Raw genomic sequence first — 24,897 nt, 5'->3', positions numbered from 1 at the left:
GCCGCACCGAATAGGTATACGATCTTCTGTTGGTAGAAGACTTTCCTATCTACATAGATATTCACATGCATATGCTACAGGAATCTGAACGGGAATGCCGTCGGCCCGTTTTCCATCATGCATAGAGGGTGGAATACTTACTTATACTCTTACCGTGCCAGTGTTGAAGAGTCGGCACATCCACAAGAGGTCGTCGCCTTTCATCGACTCTACCTTTCCTTCATTGCTTAGCACGTATGGGATGATGGCGACGCGTCTGACCACTCCCAGCCTTTTGGCTAACAGCAATTGCAGGTAATTTCCGTAATCGGCGTGCTGCATGAATTCTACTCCATTCAGTTGCAGCTCGTCCTCAGCCCACTAGGTTTCTCCCTTGGTAGAGAGCTTCTTCAGGATAAAATGTACACGGAGAGGAGGAAGGTCCTCCACTCGCTTCCCAAAACAGCGAGAGCACTAGCCTAACCACTCTTCTCTAGGACATGGGAATCTTCTTACCACTTCTTCTTCCGGATTGTCGGAGTGGATTGGTAGCACTCGCATGCGTGATGCAAATCGGTAGGCGACCTTCCGCCGCTTAGCTTCGGATGACTTCTTCCTTGACAAAGTGGGTACAACCCGGATTTCTGAGCTTGAAGCACTTTCTTGGCCAGATGCTTCTCCCTTCGGGGTCATGTGTTTCCAGACTTGCTTATCTTCTCCTTGCCTTTGGCTTGAGCAGCCCCTTTTGGAGTTATATCCTTGACTGCAGTTTCTTTAGGGAAAAGAGGTCTCACCGTTTGCTTCCCTTCCTTGACGTGAATGATTTCTTCGCGATGAATGTTGATGTAGATGACTTCAGCCCTTTCGCTGCCTTCGTTGCTGGCACTCATTGACAGTGTGCCTTGGTTGAAAACAGTGATGGCACTTCACCAACCTCCCACCTGATGCTTTTGATTTCTAGTTAGAATGAGCGACACGAGATGGAGAATTTACCTCTTGAATGCTGATGACACTGCAGCTTGGTAGTAGCACCTCAATGAAGGCGGCTAGTGCCTCCTTCGTCTCCTCTTCTTCCGTCCTCCAATTAGAGAATTCCTTCAGCCATTTGTCCATGATTGATAGTGGGCGTCACTTTCAGCATTGTAAACCGAAGGGTCTTAGAAAAGCCCTCCTCAGTGGGGGTACCAAATGACGGACGCAAAGCGGACCCCGAACCCCGACGGCCTCTAAAACTACGGGGGCCAAATGGCGCGCCTCGAGTTTGCCACGATAAAGTGAATAGGGGGCACCACCTAGATTTGAGCGGCTAGGACGCAAACCACGATGATATGAACACCGCAAACTTACACACACACACACACACACACACACACACACACACACACACACACACACACACAGAGAGAGAGAGAGAGAGAGAGAGAGAGATTTGCAAATGATAAAAACCCTCGGGGGTGTGAGGGTGAATTATTTCTGCAACATTTACAAAGTGGCATGCCGTGGTGGTAGAGATATAGGGAGAGAAGGTGGTGCAACCTACTTGGTGCGTTCTCTAAGATGACTCAATGATTGTGAATACTTACTACCAAGAGCGTGTATACGTGTGTGCATCGACCATTGGAGTCGAGAGAGGGATGTGGTTCCCTTCGCATGGTGCAATTCCGAAGGCAAACCCAACACACAAACCCCCCCTTCCCGTGATGGTGATGGTGTCAATCCTTCACACTACACTCTACCAAATGCTTGGCTCCTCATGAATCGCCCCCCCGCCCCCCCCGATAGTGACCTCTCAATGCCAATTTATAGGTGTTGGCTGCTTGGATTATGGTAATCCCCGTGTGGTTAGGGTAAGCTTAATCGGGGAGACAAAGCAAGTGGTGGGCCCGGTGTGGTTGACCCTTGCTTTGTTTTGGGAGGTTATTAAAAGATGGGAATCTCTAAGTGGGCCTTTGTGACCATCACCTAGAGAGAGGATATTTACAAAAAATGGAAATTTACAATGGCTCGGGTGAAAATGGAAGATAATGATGAAAATAACCTATAAATTATTGGAATGGCATCGTGGTTGCGTGTTGCCGGCGAATGGTGTGCTACAGGGGCGTCGATGTCGAGCGTACTTCTTTTCGGAGTCGACCGGGGCATGCCTTCGGCGCATTTTCTCTTTTTGTTGTTGGCGGCGCGTGCTTTGGATCCTTCTTCTTTATTCGTCAATGTCATAGTCGTAACCTTTCTTTTTTTTGTATTTGTGGTGCGGTGCGTATATGCGTGCGTGTGTATGTATTCGTGCACGAGGGCGGGTGTGTGTGTATGTATATGTATGTGTGTGCGCAAAAACGTGCGTGGGAAGGGTTTTATATATATACAATATATATATATATATTTATTTATTTATTTATTTTTTATTTTTTATTTTTTTTATTTTTTTTTTTGTTTTTTCGTTGATGTGTGACGGCCGGTTGCTTGCTAAAACTGCGCGAGGCGGATGGGGGGGGAAGATGGGGTAGAGAGAGAGCGTGAGTGTGTGTGGTGTGTGTGTGTGTGTGTGTGTGTGTGTATGGTGTGTGTGTGTGTGTATTGTGTGTGTGTGGGTATGGTCTGCTGCGGCCTGCTGAGCGCCCGAGTGGGAGAGAGAGAGGGTGTTGTTGTGGGCTCGTGCTCAACGCCAAAGGGGAGAGCGATGGTGTGTGTGTGTGTGTGGATGGAGAGAGAGAGGGAGGTTCTACTGCCGCAGTCCGTGAGAAGGAGAGAGAGGGAGATTTTATGTGTGGCCTGAGCGCCCAAGATGGAGAGAGAGAGAGAGGGTGGTCCGCGTTGGGCTGAGAAAGAGAGATTGTGAGGGAGAGGGAGGGATAGGGTGTGTGGATAAGAGAGAGAGAGAGTGTATTTCCTGCGGTGCCTGCATTGGCTCGTGAGAGAGAGAGAGAGCGAGTGAGGGAGAGAGAGAGGGATGAGGGCCGTGCCTTGTGGGCCGCCGGACAAGAGAGTGAAGGAAGGGGGGGGGAGGGGGGGGTTTGGCAATGGAGTGGGGTAGGGGAGATGTGTGGGTGAGAGAAAGGGAGGGGGGGGGGGGGGGGGGGGGGGGAGGTTCTACTTTCTTGCATGGGAGCTTAAGGACGAGAGGAGGGAAGCAAGTCAATGGGTGGGAGTGAGGGAATATATCAGCGGGGGGGGGAATGAAGCCGAGGGGAGGGTGAGGCGAGCGGGTGGGGAAGAGGGGGGAGGGGTTGGGGAAAGAATATTAGCGGGCCAAGGGGGGGGGGAGGGTAATGAGAGTGGGGGGGGAAAGTGTGTGGGGGGGGTGTAAAGGGTGAGTGTAAGAATACGGGAGAGCGGAGGGGGGGGGGGGGGGGGGGGGGGGGGGGCGGGGGTTTCCATGCGGTTCACACAGAGGGGGCACGAGAGAGGGGTCGGGGGGGGGGCGGGGTAATGAGAGTGGGGGTAAATTGGGAGAGAGGGTATTAGAGAGGGGTATGTAGGGAAAAATGAGAGAGAGAGAGAGAGAGAGAGAGAGAGAGAGAGAGAGAGAGAGAGAGAGTGTTATTTTATCCAATGCCGTTGGGCGGGGGGGGGGGGGAGGGGGAATAAGTTTTTTTTTCTCTTTTTTTTCTTTGATTTTTGAAAGTTGGCTATCAATGCTACCCTTCTTAGATCTTTTGCAAGACATGTGTTTCACTGAAAAGCATTCCCTCGCACAAGAGCAAATTACTTCTTTGAAAACTTTCCACTTGCATTCTAATGTTGGGCTCTCTTGATGTTGTGTCATGCTTAACATTTGGTCCACCATATCAACATATATAAGTGCTCGTTTGAAGTTTAAACGTAGGTACAAATGATTCACATCATGATTGGAGGCTACATGCTCGGGTCTTTTACCACACTTGAGGTCAATACATAGCATCCTATGATCCAATTCCGGATTCCATTCACCAAGTGTAAAGCTTTTTATGCATTTTAGAGTGGCTTCCGAAAACAACACATAGTCGATCCCACTATCACCATTGTCCTTTCTACATGTAAAGTTATTAGTGCCTTGCCATAAAGATACACCATTTGCAATGAGAATTCCAGTACTATTGCACATATGTAGAAGTGACTTTCCATAGTGACCCAATTCTTTTACATCATTAGAACTTCGATTATAGATGTATGAGTCATCCATTCTTCTTGAAACATGCAGCATGTTCACTTGTTGTGTGGTCGTGTTGTAACGTATTTGTGCGAGCATTCATGTCTCCAAAGACAATGACTTCACCTTGGTCTTTGTAATGAGCAATGTCTTCCTCTAGTTCAACAAAGGGTTGATCTCTATCCATATCCAAGCGAGCATAAAAGTTGGTCTTTGTAATGAGCAATGTCTTCCTCTAGTTCAACAAAGGGCTGATCTCTATCCATATCCAAGCGAGCATAAAAGTTGGAGTCATAGTGAGGAATGTAGCAACCAACCACAAACATGACTTGACCATTGGGTGGGCTAATTTTCAGCCATAAGTAGCGTTTATACTTATCTTCTTTGATAATGGAAACATCTTTCAAACCCTTTTTGATCATACATGCTACGCCTCCTTGGCCGCTACGTTGCTTTGTAGTTTTGGTCCACATCAAAGAATGCACATCATATTTGTCAAATCAAAGAATTTGTTGTGCATCATGCTCCCATGTTTCGACAAGAAGTATCACATCGGAGTCATTGGTAAGCTCATCAATGCCAATTTCTGCATTCCATGGATAGCTGTTACAATTCCAAAAGCTTATTCGCAAGCGTGAGTTGGTTTCATAGATAATGTGTCCCTATTTTTTGGGTGGACTTGTATCCTCCTCAAGTGACTTTTCTTCTTGAGATGACACCTTGACCTTATTGGTTCTTTCCTCATATTCTTTGCGACGTACATTTTGTTGCATAAGAGTGCGATCCTCATATACATTACAACCCGTTCCTTTGAGGTAGATCCAACTATTGTTAAGGATGATCTTTCTCTTTACCTCACCAGCCATGGTACATACAATAGGTCTTTCTCCCGAGCAAGGGACTCCTTGTTTTCCAACTCGATGTGCACCATAAGCCATGATTCCATACATGCCAAAGTGTGTAGCAAAAAACTCTTCAATAGCAACCGCAAAGAGATTGGGGTGTTTCCATGCTTTCCTCCTTGATTCCACGAATGACGATGTTCTTTGAGTGTTTTTGCCGTTCTTGCAATTCTTGAGTGTCCAAATTCTCTACATTCTTTTCTTGGACAATGGCTTGCATGATAGGAGATGTAGAAACCACATTATCCTTACATATATCAGCCCATGATTTGGATGCATTTCTCATCTCACATACATCATGTCGTATTGTATCTATGGTTTCCTCTTTCAATACATGATCACTCTCAACTTTGCTCAAGCGCTCTTTCATTACATTCATGTCCACAAGAGAGCGCTTACATTCTTGAACTTCATTCTCAAGATGCACCGAGCGCGTTGTTTGCATTTCAAGAACCTTCTTGAGGTGCTCATTCTCCACAACAAGAACTCTTAAAGTACCATTCTCCATTGCAAGTGCGCACAACTCTTCACCTTGATTGTTGATGGTTTCTTGTAATGAGATCAAGTAAGCCATGATCATTGCTTCCCTTTTTTGTTTGTCCTCAAAGAGAGAGAGAGAGAGAGAGAGAGAGAGAGAGAGAGAGAGAGAAAGAGAGAGAAGCTGCAAACATGGAAACATGTCACTAGAGGCATGTGCGTGTGTGTGTCTTTGGGGCAGAGCGAGAGACGCACATTGCATTCATTTGGATTGAAAAGAGAAATAGCTCATGCGAGAACTTCATACAGACACTGTGAGCTCTCCTACGTGAGGATGGTTGTAACTCACATGGGCCATCCATGCTACAGGAGGAGTTGAGCCCTACACTCTCAGCACCAACCCTGCACTCTTGGCATGGGTTGATGCATCATATTGTGTGCTACCCTATGAGAGAGAGAGAGAGAGAGAGAGAGAGAGAGAGAGAGAGAGAGAGAGAGAGAGAGAGAGAGAGAGAGAGAGAGTGTTCATGTCACATTGAGAGATAAAAGAAGAAGAGGGCAATTTCTTATTGTCAAAAGAGCATTCCAAAGAGACCTCAAAGCTTGAACTGTTAAGACTTAAACTCAAAACAAGGAGAGAGGGTTGCGGGGATTGGTGGAGGTTATCTACTCCATGGAAGGTACTAAAGCATTAGCCATGTCATCGTGGGGAGAAGGGTGTGGGAGCTTGAAATTCAAAAAAGTGGATACTCAACGTGGATACCAAAAAGATAGGTTTTCTCTTGGCCACCGCAGCAACATGCGGGTCATATACTAGTCTTCTTTAATCTCCATCGTTTAAAAGACACAAACCTTCTTTCCAAAATTGAGTTGGGATACTATTCTCTTGTTGTAAGATATACGAGTACAGCCGGCCACCGAAGGCGGTCTCTCTCTCTCTCTCTCTCTCTCTCTCACACACACACACACACACACACACTCCCCCTCTTTACCCCGTGCACGTGAGCTTCTCTCAGTTTTGGCATTTAGCCTTCAGTTTGGAGACGTTGACACATGTAAAGGGTACTCCGAATGCTGTTATAGAATACATATAGATTATAAGGCATATGTTACAACCATACATGAATACTTTAGAGTACTTATGAGGGTTTTTTTATCTTGGTTTTTATTTACTGAGAGGACTATGCATGACTCCGTGCATCTTTGCTTTATTCAAATTGCTCAATGGACATCCCTTAGCTCACCCCCCTCTCTACATCACTCTGAATAGGAGGTGGAAAGTAGATCTGTCGAGGAAACAATGGGAATTCAAGTTCTCACTAATATCTGGACTAAGTCTATTGAACCTAAGAAGTCTGTGCTCCTTTGGCTTCTCCTAAGGCTATTTGGATAGGGAAAAAGATGCTTCAAGTTAACCTAGGCGATGGAAGATGTTGTCGTTATTAGCAACACATAGAAGATATCTAGTTTCACCTCTTTCTTAAGCGTCTAGCTAACCAGAAGGTGCTAGCCTAGCTAGTCAAAGTGTTGAGATTCACCGTCTTGGAAACAACTCATCGGAGACTACATGTAACTATTTTTAGGAACAAAGCTAGGGTTGCATTTCTTTGGATTTCCTGGAGACATAGAAACTTCTTGATTTTTGAGGGACTTTACCAAACTCCTAGTCCTGTTTCGACATTGACTTGTAGGCCTTGAAAGTACAGGACCAAGAAAGCTATCTTGAAGAACTTTGAGTTTCACTAAACAAGGATGCTTGTTAGCCCTCATCCTCTACTTTGGACAAGTGCTCACAAGGGAGGAGTGGGAGAACGAGTTGGAGTCTCAAATCAAGGAAGGGAACATGTCCTTAGCTCAATTGTAGAATGAGATTGATTCTCTACCCCCATTTGTGTAAATATTATTTATCCTTCTACCTATGTAGCTGGTACCTTGTGGTTGGTTCTCCTTTGTTGAATTTTGTTATAAACCCTAGGATGGTTAGTCCACCCGTCAATGTAATTTTTGAACTTTCTTAATATAAATTCCTTGCATATTATAATTAGTATTTTCAATAGTATAAATGTCATTCATATCACCATTCATTGTTGTTTTTATTCTTGGCTTTCTCTACCTCAACATATATATAAATGATGGAATATTGAAGACTAGCCACAAATTTTTATCTTTAAATTAAGGTTGATCTGCCAAGCAGATCTCTCCAAAAAGAGTCTCTCCTAGACATAATGATAATGCATCTCACAATGTTTTTTGTTGCAAGTATGAAACAATAAATCCCTCTAGGTCTTGCCAATGTGGATAGACATTGTAGATTGTTAGACAAGACCCGAAGTCTCCAAAGGTTTCCAAGCCACATGCACACAACTTTAGCTATAAAATCAGCTCATACTTAGCCGATACAACTAGAAGTGACCACACTTAGCACAATTTTAGCCTTGGGGGGTGCACTATCGAGAACACCCTATATTACGTGCATTTGGAGGTATTTAAAAAACCCCTACATGTTTGAATGAATAAATTCATCCCTTATTTTAAGCATTTTTTCCAAAATCCCAAATATAAAAACCCCTTTTTTTAGCATATTCTATTACCTTGCCTAAAATGTTTGCATTTAAACACCCCTCCTACTGAGTGAACTCACGTGGTACACTAGCATGATTACGTAGTGCGCCCCCCCCTCCCCCCCCCCCCCCACCCCAAACAAAGATTCTAGCTCAACCAAGGTATGCATGAATGAACTACCCATCATGCAACAAAAAATTACTTGTGGACACACAAATTTTCTAACGAGAGGAATTCAATATCAACTCTTGTCTTCCATAGCAACTCTTGCCACAATCTAGTTTGTTTTCCATAGCAACTTCTCTAGCACAATCACAATCACATAGCAACTCTTGTACAATGTTCACAAATACAAAACATCTTTGTATTTCTCTAGCCACTAGTCCAAAAGATCTCTCTCCATTGAGGCACTTGTCTTGATTAACACCCTCGGGGGTGCACTTGTAAGAATACCATGTATATCATGTCCGTTCAAATTGTATTTAAAAAACCCATGTACTTACATGTTGTGAGGCAATAGAATAATCCCTTTTTTCTGTTAGACTTACTGGTTTTTTCCATCGTAAAAAAAACATGCCACATCATGCAATAGAATGACTGCTTTTTCCTGTTAAACTTACTGATTTTTTTCATCACATAAAAAACATGACACAACATGCAATCATGATTCCAAACTCATGTGAAGAATTACTAAAACTAGAAGTATTAGGAAGAGAATGGGGTTTATAAGGGCTCTTTATTTGCCATGGGATTAAAAAGGGGATTATGGAATGGATAAATGGATGGATGCCATGTGGACTTAAATAGTGGGTATGGAAGTGCCTAAAAGTGAGTGGTAAAACTTGTAGGTTTAGAAATGGTGGAGAATAATTATTTTTAATATAAAGAGAAAAGATCAAATTTAAATCTTTTCTAAAATCTTGGGGTTAAAGCCGATCTTTTTTCTCTCTCTCTCTCTCTCTAGTAGTTGCCAGTTTCTCCCTTTTCTCTCTTAAAAGAGGGTCCCTCCAAAAACATATTGATCATTCCCTCCCTCCCTCTACTATATTGTCTGTATCCTCTCCACTCCACCTTGAAAGTTGCATCTCTTTCTTTGATGCCACTTTTGTCTTCCAAAACGCTCTTGCAGCAGAGGTTTGAAACCTCCTTTCCCCTCAAGCTTGCTGCATTCTCCTCAATGGTAGCCACCACCTATTGAAGCTCTCCATTGCTCTGTGAACCTCACCTCACAGCTCTTCGTATATGTTTTGAAAATGTCCTATGAACTTTGAGGATAGCGGAATTAAGAGAAGAGTGAGCATTTTTGTGAGACTACTTTGAGAACATAGAGGGTGAACTTAATTAGCGGTAGCAACATAACCATAATACTTAATTAACTTGGCATGAACAATACTTTTACAAGAGAGAGAATTAGAGAACTTGACAATAGTTGAGGATCGGATTAATGTGGAGCCGGTCCCCCCTCCAACAGGTTTTTGTATTATACATTCTCCATCCAGAGAGACTTAGTACAACACAATCTTTGTGTTCCTTGTGACCTAGGTGATGCAATGAAGATAGAAAGCTTCATGCATCACAAGCATAACATAAACTTTGTAAAAGCATTAACCATCCCCAGCCTTAGTCCCAAGGCCTCAAACACCTTCAAAGGTTGAGAGAGATAGCGAGGAATGAAGGTAGGGAAGAGGAAGAAGTAACATTCATAGTAGAAAGAAATAGTTCCTCACTTATCATCACTCTTCTTGGTTAGCATACATAATAGCATAGTAATGAAGATGGAGAAGATGGCAAGATTAAACATTGGAGCATGGCTCTTGTTTGTATTTGCATTCCATAGCCAAGAGTATTGGTGTAGGTTCTCAACTTCTCTACAAGCTTGGAGAAGGAGATGGAGCTCGTGCACTTTGCACTTCAAAGAATGAGAGTGTGAGTGTGTGTGTGTGTGTGTGGGGGTAGGGGTATATACCCCAAGCTAGCCCCTAGCTTCCTTGGTTGACCCCCCTTGTAGCTCATGCTAGAAGATGATTGGACCCCTACAAGCCTAGCCAATCACATGCAGGGTGCATATCAAGCAACCATGCTAGTCTTGGGACAAGTGTCTCCCTTTCCCCTTTGAGAGAGAGGACTTGATAAATAAATAATCAATTAAATTAATTAACTAAATTATCATTGGAACCCTTGAGAGGCTTGGTAATAGGCTTTAGGCACACCATGAGGGCAACATGAAGAGGAACTTGACAAGTATCCTAGTTCCTTCTTTAGACCAAGCTTGCCTTGTGTGAGGGTGTGTGTGTTCTCTCTCATGCTCCTACAATGAGGGATCACCCCCTCATGAGTAGGGATGTGTTTGAATTTGTGGAACACCTCAAGCCCCTAAGCACCTTAGTCTTGGAGCACCTTAACACCTTAGTCATTAAGCACCTCAAGCACCTTAGTCAGCAAGCACGACAAACACCTCAAGATTAGGCCGGGTTCCCACCTCAAACACAACCCTAGCTTGCCCAAGGTCAAAGAAATTTTAACACTAACCTTTGAAGGTCTTTAATGAAGCTAACCCTAAGGTCTTTAAGATCCATTAGCTAGCTTTGCTCTTTGACATACCATCTCTCATTTGGACCCCTTTAACATTGGCCCCGTGTTGAGATAGATCCATATGCACATGTCTATATTCTAACCCTTGTTCTCGTTTATTCTCCCACATTAAATGATAATTCAATATGAGAAAATCATTTGGGTTTGTTAGATATTAGATTTTATGACATTACCTCTCTCTTGAAATCATAGTCGTCCTCGACTATGAGGTAGAAGAGATAAAGGCTTAGTCATTAGTCGATGTTTCTTAACAGGTAGAGGATCCATTTTTACCCTATGACATCATTCCAAGATGGATGACTAATCCATTTGGTGCTTGGGAGACATATATGCTGCAAGCATGTGTTCTCTTTAGTTTATTTCATTCTCCCAAAGTAGAGTGACAAATTCTACTTACTGTTTGAGAGATATCGTCATCACAAACATGATTCTAAGCATGCATACTATACATTTGTACACAATAAAAAGATAATTAGTCTTATAAGACAAAAAAATTGGTCATTTAAAAGAAACATGTACATTATGCTTACTTTAATGTAGCATTGTAAGCATTGACAATGTTCATACTCTCCTTAAGTTGTATTCCTTGCATCCATCTATCATCTTCAAAAGGATAATTTTTGAACTTAATAAGATACCGTCGGATAATCTTACCATGTCATAGTACCTTGTCTTCATGCCCACGAATAGCTTTGGGTTGTAGCACTTGGTCTTGAATTTCTAGAGATTCTTCAATAATTGGTTCTCTTGGTGGCTCTCCTTTGTAGGGCTTAAGTAGGCTCACATGAAAAGCATTGTATATGAGCCAATGGTTGGGAAACTTGAGTTTACAAGCCATCTCATTGATTGGCTTCAAGATTTGAAAAGGACCATAGTATCTTTTTGCCAGTTTAGCATAATACTTTTGATGGCCCGTAGGATTTTTGTCCGTCGTTTGCCTTAATTCAGCTTTGGGAAACTTGAGTAAGACCCAATCATTTTCTTTGAATGTTAAGGCTCTTCTGTGCTTGTCTGCAACAGCTTTTTGCCTTTGTTGAGAGATGGATATAGCCTCCTTAATCTTTTTGAAATATTCTTATAGGTCACGACTATACAATGAAGATCTTCCCATGTACTTTAAGTAGCAAGGGACTTTTTGGTCTTCCCTCTGTAATCTCAAAGGTGACTTTTCCATTAGTAGTATGGATAGTATTATTGTACGCATGCTCTACGAGGGGTAAGTAATTTTCCCATTGCAAGCATTGATCTACTTTTGTAACATAAGTCTCTAGTAGATCGAGAATTGTAAGACTGGCTATCTCACTTTGGCCATCTGTTTGTGGGTGATAGGCCAAAGAGAAATTCAATCTTGTACCTAGATTTTCAAAGAGACCTTTCTAAAAATTACTGGTCATTCTAGGATCTCTATCTGACAGATGGATGTTGGCAATCCATGGTGTTTGAAAATATGAGATATGAAGAGATTTTCCATTTGATGTGCCTTAATAATCTTTAAAAGTTTCTTTAAAAAAAAGAAATTTCAAAAAGTCTAAACAAAATGTCAAGTTCTTTTCCCACGTTCTATGCAAGAAGTGGGGAAGATGCGCAAGAGTTTCTTGACAACTTGGAGATAGCACATCTCATATTCGGGAGAGATGAAGAGGAAGTAAAGCTACGAGCCTTCCCGTTGGTTCTAAAAGCAGAAGCTAAAGCATGGTATGAGACCTTGCAACCCCAAATCAAGTCCAATTGGGAGAGACTGCGAGCAAGCTTCCTCTCCAAGTTCGGGCAAGGTGATACTTCTGAAGGACTATGGAAATGTCTTATTGGACATAAGCAGGTATCACTTGAAGACTATCCCTCTTATGAAGCAACCTTTGTCAATCTATGGGGTAGGTGGGAGGCTACATTAGAAAATCATGGTGGTGCACCTAACTTTCTAAAAAAAGAGAGATTTATGGTTGGCTTGTATCCAATTTAAAAGGCTAAAGTAGAGCTAAAATTCCAATCCACCTTCGAAGAAGCACGTGAGGTAGCCATCATCAAGTTTAGAAAACTACACTTCCAAGCACATAGAGCAAGGGGTTTGAATGAAGTGAGTGAGAGGGAGTCTTCACAAACCATGGAAGCACCAATTAGGGCCCCTCTTGCACAATCTTCACAAATAGGAGATAACTCTCAACAAGAGGTTTTACAAAGGCTAACTCAACAGCTTGAGAACCTCACTCTGAATCTAGTACAGGGCCTACCTCAACAACGACAACCAAGAGAAGGGAATCGCAATCAACGAAGACAAGCTCAAGAGTTGCGATGTTGGAATTGCAATGAAATGGGCCATGGCATGTACAATTGTCCACATCCAAGGCGACTTCCGGGAGACATATATCCCCCCAGACCGCCTCCTCTCACTGTGCAGCAAGAACTAGCTCAAGGCCCACAAATCCTTCGCCGACCACCACCACCAGCAAATATACCTCCCGTCCCACATGAGGAGGAAGAAAGAGGAGTCAACATCATCAAGCTAGAAGAGGTAATAGATGAGCATACTCTAAACTTTGATGTTATGCCGGCAGAAAAACGCACAAGAGCACATGATAAGGATGAAGACATGAGAAGTGAAGAAACAAATTCAGCCAGAAGGGACAAGAAGAAGAAGTCAAAGATGGAAGAAGCTGAAAGTAGCAGGAAGAAAAGATCAAGGCGAAGGGAAATTGGTATCAACGACTTCCCATTGGGAAAGGAGCTAGAGCCCTACAACATCCTGGAGGATTTACAAACCCAAAAGCCAAACATTTCATGGCTTCAACTTCTACACCTATCAGCCAAAGTAAGAAGGCAATGGCCAAAGTTGGTAAGTACAAGAATTCCAAAAAAGAAAGCAAATCTTTCCATTAAGGTTGTGGCCTCAAAGCTACAAAAAGATGTGGAACCCATTGTGGATGCTTACATAAGGGGTAAAAAGGTGTATAATGTATATATTGATGGTGGATCTCAAATGTGTGTGATCACGGAAAAATCAATGAACAAGTTAGGGCTTGAAATTACAAAGTCCTCTAATTGTCAAGCTAGGCTAGCCAACAACTCAAGTGTGAAGTGCTTGGGGATCATTGAAAATGTAAAAGTCTCTGTATGTAACATAGATGCACGAGTGGATATGTATGTCATGCCAGCTAAGGGGGAGGGCTATCCCATTGATGGGGGCTTTTCACAAGCCAAGCTTCCATACCCCTCTTCTCTCGTCCCCACCCCATGAAAACCCCCTCTTAGGGAGGGAGTGATAAAAGGCATTGGAAAAAGTAAGAAAAAAATAAAGTATGATTATGTAAATATATAAGAAAGGTAAAATAGGCCACCTCATGCCTGCGGGGTAGCCCATCCCCACCTTGCCTCCTTTTTGTTCACTGTTGCCCCGCCGGGTGTCCCTTTTCCTCTCCTCCACTCAAAAGGTCAACCCCCTCTCTCTTCCCCTTGTCCTTTCTCCTTTCTCTCTCCCCTCAAGCTACCCTACCTCTCACCAATAATGTATTATAACTCACCAATAATGCACCCTAACTCACATGCAACTTACCCTATCTTCCAAAATAGTATACCCCACCCCCTCTCTCTCTCTCTCTCCTATCATATCCCATCACCCAAATACCCCCCCCTCTCTCTAAAGGGCACCATGTCTCTTGTCTTGTAGCTAAATAACCTCCCCCACACTCACACACGCTCAGTTTCACTGAAAAAGGTGCCCACAGACCCATCCCCACCCGGTGGTTACCTGCTTTTTCTTGTGTTCACACAAATCTGCACACAGATTCACCTCTGAACACACTCCCCTCTCTCCCCTCTTGTAATTACTTTATTCTCCATGTCACCTCTCACTTTTTTTCATCAACCCATCTCTCTCTCTTAGTCTCTCTCTCATGAGACTGCTGTTCTGGCACATATACACATAGCCAGACAAGTGGGGCCCACAGTCACATGGCCTATGTAGATAATGATTTCTTCATTTCTAAATTCTAGAATTTCTCCCCCCTCCTCTCCTATATAAATAGGGGTCACCATCACACTAAACACACACACCATCACCAAAGAGTACACTATGCACTGTGTGTGCCTAGTGCACACACACACACCCACACCATCACCATCACCGCAATCACCATGCTCGTCTTAAGCATGACCTCTACACCCTTGGGCTATGGAAGATGAAGGGAAACTAAATGAAGGATGATGGCCGTAACCCTCGTGCGAGTCTTCGCCATCAACTCCCACCTATCCGCCATGTGCTCTACCACGCTCTCCCTTCTTATTCCCCTACCCTATGCTCCCCATTTCATCGCCTTATTCTCTAAATAAAGCTTGAGGTTTTGTGAGTATGTTTTCTTGCAATGTTTTGCCCATGTGAGGTGTGCGGAATCGCCACCTAGTCTTGTGTTTGGAGTGAGCTTGTGTATGTGTGAAGGGTGTGCGGATTCGCCATCCTTTTGTGGTGCCTAAGTACTAAGCCGCTATACCCCTCCCTCACTCTCTCTCTCTCTCTCTCTCACTTGATCTCATTCCCTTTCCTCTTCATCATTGCTCCCAAGCATCCATCTCTCTTGGATGAAAACTTTGTTATGGTGGTGTGTTGCTTGTGTCCTAGCCGCTGAAGCTAGGTGGTGCCCCCTGTTTGCTTTACCATGACAGGCTCGAGGCGCACCATTCGGTCCCCGGTGTTTTAGAGGCCGTCGGGGTTCGGGGTTCGCTTTGCTCCCGTCATTTGGTGCCCCCACTGAGGATCTTTTCATGAAACCCTTCAGTTTACAAGACTGAAACCCCTAAACTATTGTGAATGGATGAATGGCTAGCAGGATTTGCTAATTGGACGACAGAAGAAGAAGAGCTCCAAGCACAACTAGACGAACTCCGCATCTCCATCGAAGCTCGAGTGCCAGGCATAACGGTAATCGATTTGCAGTGGGAGAGTCAACCAACACGCCAAACCCAGTGGATATACATAGGCCAAGTGCCAAGAAGAAGAAGGAGAAGGTCGAAACCATGTCCGCAACCTACAACCAACCCACAACAACAAAATGGAAGGAGCTCTACACAATAGAGAATCAACACTATTCTACTTTGAGAATTGGGTAAATCAAGTCACCGAGGTAATTATCACAGCCAGTTTTCAAGTCGCACCTGATGCTGCAGCACAGATAACGGAATCAGTGGCTCACACTCTCACTAGAGAAACTAGGGATCTACTGAGTTTGTTTCAGGAAAGAACACCACCCTCTCCCACAAGCTTTGACAGTGACTAAGCACCTCTAAGCTTCACATGAATCAGTACAACCCACCTCAAGACAGATCACACATACCAACACGTGTACGCTCAATCAAGGTAATACTGGATTTGAAGGCTCACTACCAGCACGTCATTGACACCATGCTAGGTGGGGAGTGATTTTTTGAGGTTCTGGCATCAGATCAACCATTTGTCCTACCTTTGGTACAAGGCAATGTACCGTTTGAAGTTTTAATCTATGTCCTAGTATAAGAGGGTATACACGCCTCCTTGTAAAGAAGAAAAAAACTTTTGCAAGTTAAGCAGTGTGTCTTTCTATCTCTCTCTCAGTAATCATGGCAAGTGTAGCATTTCCAACATTTAAAGGAAAGAAGGGGGAGGATTTGGTAACAGACTTCCTAGATGACTTTGAAGTAGCATGTGTAGTGAGAAACAAAGATACGGATTAATCCCGGGTTAGAATCTTTAAGCATCTCATGAAGCTAGAAGCTAGATCATGGTACAATGCACTTCCACAAGCAACCAAGGATGACTGGGAACCCTTAAAAACTGCTTTTAAGAGGCGCTTTGGGGGAGGTACCACTTCAAAAAAGTTGTGGGACAAGTTGAGAGACTTGAAGCAGGAGGGTCTTTTAGAATATGCCACCTATGAGTCCAAATTTGTGGATTTGTGGGAACGGTGGGTTGAGTCACTGGCAAGGGGGGAAGCTGAACCCGATTTCCTAAAAAAATATCGGTTCACGCATGGCTTATGGCCGCTTCTCAAGGAGAAGGTGAAAGGTAGATTCCCGGCTACGTACGAGTCAGCCATTGAGATTGCTCGCCTTAAGGACAAGAAGCTGTGAATGAAAGCCAAAGAAACCGAGTCAACAGAAACAGCAACGTCACGTCGACCAGCAACTACGACAACCACCATTCCACCACCACCACCGGCTCTTGGGGTAAGAGATGACCAACAAGATATGTTGGCCCATATTACTGACCAACTGCAGAATTTGTCTGTCCACTTAATACAACAAGGGAGGAGTCAAGAAAGAGATCAAGACCCTGGAAGAGCACGACGACAAAACAGGGAGTATCATTGCTACAACTGCGGAGAAGACGGTCACGATATGTACTACTGTCCCAAACCACGACAAAACTATAATAGAGGAGGTAGGAGGAACCAATTGTCCCACCCCGAGCACCAACCCCACCAACACAAATTCTACGTCCACCCCAGACACCACTACAAGCATCCATTCGACCTCTTCCACCAGCCCCACCACCTGATCGCCCTGTAAACATCATAAGGCTAGAAGAGAAAGGAAAAGCCGTAGTAGTGGATCCACCCAGAGCAAAGGAGAGGGACAAGGGTAAGGGGAAGGTAACCTTTTTAGAACCACTTGAGGCCATGACTGTGAAAAGAGCTAGGAGGGAGAAGGCTACACAATCAGATGATGAGAGAAGCATGAGAGGAGAAACTAGCAAGAGGCCATCCAGGCCATGACGGAAATTGGGCATCACCAACTTCCAGCTAGGGGAAAGTTCTAAGCCCTATGATCTAACATTGGATGTGGCAGAGCAAGGACCGAAGATTACATGGCCACAGCTGCTACATCTTGTACCTAAAGTAAGGCGACAATGGTCTAAAATGGTAAGTACAAGACGCTCCAAAACAAAGGTAGCCGGAGCAATTTCGGGATGCAACATGGATGACATCCTTCCAATTGTCGACGTAAACATAAAAGGAAAGAGGGTTGGAAACACCTACATTGATGGAGGTGCACAAATCTGTGTAATGAGCGAAGCTATGATGCTTCGATTAGGGCTCGAGGTTGACAGGCCTTCTCCATGCAAGGCAAAGATGGCAAACAACGCAAAAGTAAAGTGTGTGGGTGTGGTAAGTGCCGTGAAAATCAAAGCTTTCAACACTGAGGTAGAGGTAGATGTTTTTGTAATGCCTACTAAGGGGGAGGGTTATCCACTAATTTTGGGAAGGCCATGGTTGATGGCCATGAAGGCAAAACAGGACTGGGGTATTGGCCTTCTACGCATGACCGGTAAGAAAGGGGAGACAATCTTCTACGACATGAGGATTGGCAAGCAGAAGCAAATGAATCTGGAAACATCGGCAGATGAAACCACTAGCGAATCTTCCAGTTCTGAGGAGGAGACCACATCCACCGACGAAAGTGACAGTTCCATTGATGTGATGGGTATCATTATGAAGGATCCACAAAGGGTAAGCACAACTGGTGATCCATCACCAAAAGGGCAACCCAATGAAGAGGAGAGCAAATCACCTGGTCTAGGAGGAAGTAGGTTGAAGGGTATGTTGTCTACGGAATTAACACTTGAGGAGAAAGATAGTTTTTTGCAAATGTTGATGGGATTTCCTAACCTGTTCATTGACAACTATGAAAGAATCACAGGCATTACAGTGGTGGAACATCATATTAAGCTGAAGGAAGGGGTAAAACCAGTTGTGCAAAAGCTACGACGACTGGGGGTCATACAAGAAAAGGCACTCTTGGCCGAGGTAAGGAAACTGCTGGAGGCGGGATTCATCTATCCTGTAGAAAACTCAGAATGGGTGTCACCCGTAGTGGTGACACCTAAAAAGAATGGTAAGTGGAGGGTCTATGTTGACTACAAACCACTAAATGCAGCTACAAAGAGAGACCACTTTCCTCTCCCTTTCTTGGATGAAATTCTGAATGAAGTAGCAGGTTTTGAATGCTATACTGTCTGTGATGGTTATTCTGGATACTTTCAAATACGCATAGCCTTGGAAGATCAGCTAAAAACCACTTTTATCACGCCATGGGGTTGTTTTACATACAGGGTTATGCCATTTGGTCTCACAAATGCACCTGCCACATTCCAAAGATATGTCACATATGTTTTTCAACCATTCTTTGGAACATCCATAAGAGTGTTCATTGATGATTTTTGTATATATAGCTCCCGTATTTCACATTTAGAAAAGGTAACTGAAGGTTTGGCCAGGTTGCCGAGCCTAGGTGGGCAATTAAATGTGGATAAATGCCACATTGGGGAGAGTAAAGTCATTCTACTAGGCCATGAAATTTCAGCAAAAGGTATCAACGCCGACCCAAGTAAGGTGTCCGCACTCATAGCCCTACCTTCACCAACGACCGCACGTCAACTGGTCTCTTTTCTACAGAAGGTGAGGTACTTAAGTAGATTCATACATCTACTATCACAACTTGTTCTACCACTGCAACAACTCACTCAAAGATCAACTTTCACTTGGGACGAGGAAAGCGAACATCACTACAACAAGGTAAAGGAGGTCTTAGCCACTCTGCCAACTATCTCACCACCTAAGTGGGATGAAAAATTCTATGTCACCTCAAGTGTTGGTGATGACTCATTGGGGGCTATGCTACTCCAAAAGGATACGACGACATCTTTCATGAGGCCAATCTACTTCTCTAGTCGAATGATGACAGCAGGAGAGAAAGGTTTCACCCATGTGGAACACTTAGTCCTAGCTCTTAGATTTGCAACTACAAAGTTTAGGTCATATTTGCTGCCTAAGCAATTTGTGATTCTAACCACGGGTGAAATATTTCCCTATGTTGTACAACACATGGATGTGTCTGCTAGAATTACTAAATGGCTAGTTCGTCTGCAAGAGTTTGACTACACGGTACAGGTAGAAAGCACGACAAGGGCAAGTTTGGGGGGACTCATGACCTACCAAGTCTTTGAAAGGAAGGAGAAGCAATCTAAGGAAGGAGAAGTCTGATTACCTCCAGTACCACCGATGGTAGAAGGAGCATACTCTCTCTACTTTGATGGAGCCTACAAGCGAGCGTCCGACAAAGCAGCTGCAGGCATAGTGGTCTTTGATGACAAAGGGACAAAGGTATTTTCGTTGGGCCAATTGTTAGATTCACATTCTAACAATGAAGCTGAGTATGCAGCACTAACCAAGGGTCTACAATGATGCGTCTCGCAAGGTGTACAACGCCTTAATGTATTTGGGGTAAGTTTGAAGAAGTTCAAATACACCATATCCCAAGGGCTCAAAACCAAGAAGCAGATGCCCTAGCAAGTGAAAGACTACAGGAAGTGGTGGTTGGAGCAATAAAACTAAAGCTCCCTATATTTCAAGGCAGTGATGCCTTGCCTGACATCATGCATTTTTTGGAAACAGGGGAATGCCCATCAAATTTAACAAAGGGACAGAAGCAATGGCTGACGCGGAAGGCCACAAGGTATCGAATCATCAATGATGGTTTGTACTGTAAGGATAAGGACCAAATACTCAGGAAGGTCCCTCTCTCTCACGAAATCACGGGAGTAATTGCTAGCTGTCACGACGGGGTTTGTGATGGTCACTTTGCCCTAGACATAACAAGTAGGAAAATCTTGCAGGCAGGCTTCATATGGCCTAGCTTCAACCGTGATGTACACCATTGGTGCAAAACGTGTAAGTTGTGTCAAAAGGCCGGCACTAGGTCACTTATGCCTGAACCACAGACACCTATTCTCTCATATGGCCCATTTGAAAAATGGGGTATCGATGCCATTGGGCCATTACCTAGGGCCAACTCAGGAAAATTCTACATTATCATGGGGGTCAACTACATGACTAGATGGGCAGAGGCTACAGCCACCACTAGAATCACAGCGGTAGAGGTAGCTAAATTTATCTACGAGCACATATGCTGTAGGTTTGGCACACCTTTAGAGATCATCTCTGATAGAGGGCCAGGTTTCAGAGCAGACTTGGTAGGAGAATTAATGCAGAAACTGGGCATTACAAGGAGGCACTCTTCACCATATTACCCTCAATGTAATGGCCTAGTTGAAAAGGTAAATGGAATGGTTTCTAAAATTATTACCAAGCAGGTAAACAATCATCCCGGAGACTGGGATAAGTATCTACTACCAGCTTTATGGGCCTATAGAACTTCATTTCGTACATCCTTGGGATTCACACCGTATCATCTAGTATTTGGTAAGGAAGCAATCTTGCCCATTGAAGTGCAACTACAAAGTCTCAGAGTAATGGCAAGCCAACTTCAACAACCCAACATGCATTTGAGAGATCACATCATCAACTTGGAAAGACTGCAGCTGGACAGAGAAGAAGCAATAAATTATTATGCAGCACAAGCAGAGCATAGATGGCTTAGCTTTAACGAGAATCTCCGGAAAAAAGAATTGAAGAAAGGAATGTTGGTGCTCCGCTACGACAATCGCTTCGACACGCGCAAGGATAAGAAACTCCTGCTCCGATGGGAAGGCCCTTTCATCATCAGGACAAAGTATGCCAATGGAAGCTACCAACGTATGGAGGCTGATGGAAAACTTCATAAAACCAGGGTAAATGGTTGGCGACTTAAACCTTATTTTCTTCCATTTGACCAGGCTCCACCAATTGACATTCCAGATGAGGACACACCATCAGCCGCCACCTCCGACGATAATGATCAAACAGATTAGCTTCACAAGACAAGCTTCCATACCCCTCTTCTCTCGTCCCCACCCCATGAAAACCCCCTCTTAGGGAGGGAGTGATAAAAGGCATTGGAAAAAGTAAGAAAAAAATAAAGTATGATTATGTAAATATATAAGAAAGGTAAAATAGGCCACCTCATGCCTGCGGGGTAGCCCATCCCCACCTTGCCTCCTTTTTCTTCACTGTTGCCCCGCCGGGTGTCCCTTTTCCTCTCCTCCACTCAAAAGGTCAACCCCCTCTCTCTTCCCCTTGTCCTTTCTCCTTTCTCTCTCCCCTCAAGCTACCCTACCTCTCACCAATAATGCATTATAACTCACCAATAATGCACCCTAACTCACATGCAACTTACCCTATCTTCCAAAATAGTATACCCCACCCCCTCTCTCTCTCTCTCTCCTATCATATCCCATCACCCAAATACCCCCCTCTCTCTCTAAAGGGCGCCATGTCTCTTGTCTTGTAGCTAAATAACCTCCCCCACACTCACACACGCTCAGTTTCACTGAAAAAGGTGCCCACAGACCCATCCCCACCCGGTGGTTACCTGCTTTTTCTTGTGTTCACACAAATCTGCACACAGATTCACCTCTGAACACACTCCCCTCTCTCCCCTCTTGTAATTACTTTATTCTCCATGTCACCTCTCACTTTTTTTCATCAACCCATCTCTCTCTCTTAGTCTCTCTCTCATGAGACTGCTGCTCTGGCACATATACACACAGCCAGACAAGTGGGGCCCACAGTCACATGGCCTATGTAGATAATGATTTCTTCATTTCTAAATTCTAGAATTTCTCCCCCCTCCTCCCCTATATAAAGAGGGGTCACCATCACACTAAACACACACACCATCACCAAAGAGTACACTATGCACTGTGTGTGCCTAGTGCACACACACACACCCACACCATCACCATCACCGCAATCACCATGCTCGTCTTAAGCATGACCTCTACACCCTTGGGCTATGGAAGATGAAGGGAAACTAAATGAAGGATGATGGCCGTAACCCTCGTGCGAGTCTTCACCATCAACTCCCACCTATCCGCCATGTGCTCTACCACGCTCTCCCTTCTCATTCCCCTACCCTATGCTCCCCATTTCATCACCTTATTCTCTAAATAAAGCTTGAGGTTTTGTGAGTATGTTTTCTTGCAATGTTTTGCCCATGTGAGGTGTGCGGAATCGCCACCTAGTCTTGTGTTTGGAGTGAGCTTGTGTATGTGTGAAGGGTGTGCGGATTCGCCATCATTTTGTGGTGCCTAAGTACTAAGCCGCTATACCCCCTCCCTCACTCTCTCTCTCTCTCTCTCTCTCTCTCTCTCTCTCTCTCTCACTTGATCTCATTCCCTTTCCTCTTCATCATTGCTCCCAAGCATCCATCTCTCTTGGATGAAAACTTTGTTATGGTGGTGTGTTGCTTGCGTCCTAGCCGCTGAAGCTAGGTGGTGCCCCCTGTTTGCTTTACCATGACAGGCTCGAGGCGCGCCATTCGGTCCCCGATGTTTTAGAGGCCGTCGGGGTTCGGGGTTCGCTTTGCTCCTGTCACCATCATCCTAGGGAGGCCTTGGCTCATTGCTGTGAATGCAGATCAAAAATGGGGAAGTGGTCGTTTGATTCTTAAGAAGGGTCAACCGGTGGTGTATGATTGGCGAGAAGGAAAGCAACTAGATATCAACTATGAAACCACGGCAGATGAAGAGATCGAGGAGGAGAGTCCTTACTCAAGTGATGAGGAAGCATCAACCAGTGCATCAACCAGTGAAGAGGAGTCTTCTTTGGAGGTAATGGGAATTGTATTCAACGCCAACACTCTAGATGTTCCTGTAGAAGAAAAGCCAACAGACAATCACACACGAGGGAATGAAAGATGCCACCACCTTGAAGAAGGATTTGAGAAGATGCTTGCAAAAGATCTTACTTGTGAGGAGAAGAGGTCCTACATCAATATGTTAAGGAGGTATCCCAATTTGTTTATCACTGATTACTCAGAAATAAGAGGTGTAGATGTAATAGAGCATCGAATTGAATTGAAACTAGGGACCAAACCCGTGGCTCAATAGTTAAGGCGACTAGGATCTGTGCAACAAAAGGCTCTCCTACAAGAAGTGAATCGACTCTTGAAGGCTGGCTTCATCTATCCAGTATCCAACTCCGAATGGGTATCACCTATTGTAGTCACTCCCAAGAAGAATGGTAAGTGGAGGGTCTGCGTGGATTACAAACCCCTCAACGCTGCGACAAAGAGGGACCACTTCCCTCTCCCTTTCCAAGATGAAATTTTGAATGAAGTAGCAGGTCACGAATGCTACACTGTGTGTGATGGGTATTCAAGATATTTTCAAATTAGAATAGCAGAAGAGGACCAACCAAAAACCACCTTCATCACACCTTGGGGATGTTTTGCATTCAGAGTAATGCCTTTTGGGCTCACCAATGCTCCTAGCACCTTCATGAGATTCACAATATTTGTATTTCAGCCATTCTTTGGAAAATCTATAAGAGTCTTTATGGATGATTTCTGTATTTATAGTTGTAGATCACCTCACTGCCAAAAGGTTGAAGAGGGGCTTAAGAGGCTCCATCAATTTGGGGGACAACTCAACCAAGAGAAGTGTCATATCGGTGAATCTCAGGTGGTTTTGCTAGGCCATGTGGTTTCTTCACAAGGAATTCAAGTGGATCCCTCTAAAGTAGAGGCCCTTTTGTCATTATCTCCACCAACAACAACTAAGGAGCTAATGACCTTCAACCACAAAGTGAGGTACATGTCTCGCTTCATCCATCTCCTAGCAGAAGCCATCGCCCCTTTGCATAGGTTGGCAAGCCAATCTACATTTGAATGGGGGAGGGAACATGCAAAATGTTTTGAGGAAGTGAAGGGCATTCTTAGCTCTCTCCCAATCCTAATGCTACCAGATCCAAAGGAGACCTACTATGTCACTCCAACTGTAGGTTTCGAAGCAATTGGTGTTGTGATGATGCAAAAAGATCCTAAAACATCATACATGAGGCCGATCTTTTTTGCAAGCAAGGTGATGACTCCGGCCGAGAAGGGATACACTGAAATGGAGAAAGTGGTCTTTGCAATCTTGTTTGCGGTAAGGAAGTTTCGATCGTATCTTCTCCCTGTGCCATTTGTTTTTCTCACCTTAGAGCATAATCTAGAATATGTAGTACAACACATGAGCCTCTCATCTAGAATAGCAAAGTGGGTGCTTGAACTCCAAGAATTTGAATACACTTTCCTTGTAGAAGATAGCACAAGAGCAGGACTTGCAGACATTCTCACCTACAAAGTGAGAGAAAGGGAAGGATCACGACTACAAAGAGAGGAAGGCTCAAAACAGTTCAAAGTGAAGGAGATTGATAATGCCCATACTTTATGCTTTGACGGAGCTTATCAACGCCAACAAGACAAAGCAGCAGGGGGAATCATCATTTTGAACCCACAAAAGGAGGTAATGGTTAGAAAAGGTATCACTCTACCCAGTGTTCACTCTAACAATGAGGCTGAGTATGCTGCTCTACC

Source organism: Adiantum capillus-veneris, chromosome 27 (genome assembly GCF_014529385.1).
Source record: "Adiantum capillus-veneris isolate H3 chromosome 27, ASM1452938v2, whole genome shotgun sequence".
Taxonomy (NCBI): Eukaryota; Viridiplantae; Streptophyta; class Polypodiopsida; order Polypodiales; family Pteridaceae; genus Adiantum; species Adiantum capillus-veneris.
The sequence above is the reverse complement of the archived record's forward strand: the minus strand, read 5'-3'. Positions refer to the sequence as shown.